Source organism: Rattus rattus, chromosome 13 (genome assembly GCF_011064425.1).
Source record: "Rattus rattus isolate New Zealand chromosome 13, Rrattus_CSIRO_v1, whole genome shotgun sequence".
Taxonomy (NCBI): Eukaryota; Metazoa; Chordata; class Mammalia; order Rodentia; family Muridae; genus Rattus; species Rattus rattus.
In genome coordinates this window covers 34,488,735-34,490,693 of record NC_046166.1, presented here as the reverse complement: position 1 = coordinate 34,490,693, position 1,959 = coordinate 34,488,735, and the positions used below count along the sequence as shown (strand labels likewise).

Sequence of the window (1,959 nt, the reverse complement as noted above, 5' to 3'; positions counted from 1 at the left end):
AATGGGAGAAGCCCTTGGTCCTGTCAAGGTTGGACCACTCAGTATTTGGGACCGGTATTTGGGAAAGGGGGGGGTGCTTGTGGAGGGGAATCACTTTTAAAGAGGAAGGGGAGAGGGATGGGATAGGGAGCTTATGGATGGGAAACTAGAAAAGGGAATAGCATTTGAAATGTAAATAAAAAATATAATAAAATAAGAGAGTACACAGGGATGGACCTATGTCTCCAGTTGCATATATAGCAGGGGATGGCCTTGTTGGGCATTAATTTGTCCTGTAAAGGCTTGATGCCCTACGGTAGGGGAATGTCAGGTCAGGGAGGTGGGAGGACCCTCATAGAAGTAGGGGGACCTAGTGGGTTTCTGGAGGGGAACCCAAGAAAGGTGATGACATTTGAAATGTAAATTAAAAAAATAGCCAATAAAAGGGAAAAAAAGTAAAAAAATAAAAATACCACCAGGACAGGGCTATTTAAAGACACATTTAGTAGTGTGTTAACTATACAGAAAAGAGACTGTACAGTTTAAAACAAATCTTAAATGGCCTTACATTTCAATTTTTTTTCTTTAAAAGGAGTGAGTTGTATACAGGGCTGTTAAATGATTTATAGACAAGAAAAAAAAAACTTCACTAGAACCAACTTATTCATCATCATCACCTGTGTCTTCCTCCTCTTCCTCCTCTTGTTCATCCTCATTATTGCCTTCTTCTTCCTTCTTTTTCTTGCTCTTTTCAGCTTTGACCACCCCCCTTTTCGCTGCATCAGGTTCTCCTTTAGCTCTGTGGGCATCAATATCCTTCTCCTACTTCTTCAGCTTGGCAGCCTTCTTCTCATAGGGCTGCTTGTCATCCATGGCAAGTGTTGTTCCACATCTCTCCTAGTTTCTTTGTGACATCACCAGTGGATAAGCCAGTATGCTCACCTTTGATTTTGGGGCAGTACTCAGAACATAAAAGAAGAAGGCGGAAGGAGGCTTCTTGGGTACATAGGGATCCTTGAACTTCCTTTTGGTCCCCACTTTGGCGGCGGTGGGTGGAGGGTGTGTGTAGATTTTCATTTCCCTTTCAGAGGGAGCCTTGCCAGGCTTTGCCATATCTTCCAATTTCCCCTTTCTTTAGCAGGCAACGTCTTCCACTTCTCTGAGCACTTCTTGGAGAACTCTGAGAAGTTGATAGAAGCATCCAGGTGCTTCTTGTGCTCCTCCCAGCAGGTTTGCACAAAGAATGCATATGAGAATATTTTGCCTCTCAGCTTCTTAGAATCTCCTTTGCCCATGTTTAGTTGATTTTCCTCTGGGAGGCACAGAGTTGCCCAGTGCCCTTTCGGCTCTCGCTTGCCCTGGTGCTGTCTCTATGGAGCTCAATGTATTGCAAGGTCTGTGAGAGCAGGAGCCAGACGCTTGTATCTTCTTTTCAACAGAGGAGTCTCAAACCTCTGGTTAGACCACTGTAGTTTCAGGCCTGAGCCATTACCGTTCTCTCTACTATGCAGACAGTTTTTATTCTCAGTTCTTTTTGACTTTGCCCTGTAACCACGAGGATCTAAGTTCAATTCCCACTCACACACAAAGTGGTGGTACATGTCTGTAACCCCAGAGCTGAAAATTCAGAGATAGGAGAACATCTGGATCTCACTGGCTAGTAATTCTAACATAATTGATAAGCTTTAGGCCAATGAGGGGCCTAGTCTTAAATGGGTGAAATAGTATTCTCAAGAGTAATATCTGAGATTGTTCTGTAGGTTACACACACACACACACACACACACACACAGAGAGAGAGAGAGAGAGAGAGAGAGAGAGAGAGAGAGAGAGAGAGAGAGAGAGAGAGAGAGAATGCCCACACACACAAGCAACACATATAAAGAAAAAGTGACAATTATTTGGTATCATTATAAAATCATACTTATTATAAATAATGATCTCATAACGAAAGCCTTTGACTAACAGGAAACTGGTAAA

The 1,959-nt window shown here is 42.9% G+C and overlaps 1 pseudogene; it reads right to left on the bottom strand.

The window, feature by feature from the left end:
* Nucleotides 1-493: 493 nt before the first annotated feature.
* Nucleotides 494-1,274, bottom strand: LOC116914835 (annotated as a pseudogene).
* Nucleotides 1,275-1,959: the final 685 nt, after the last annotated feature.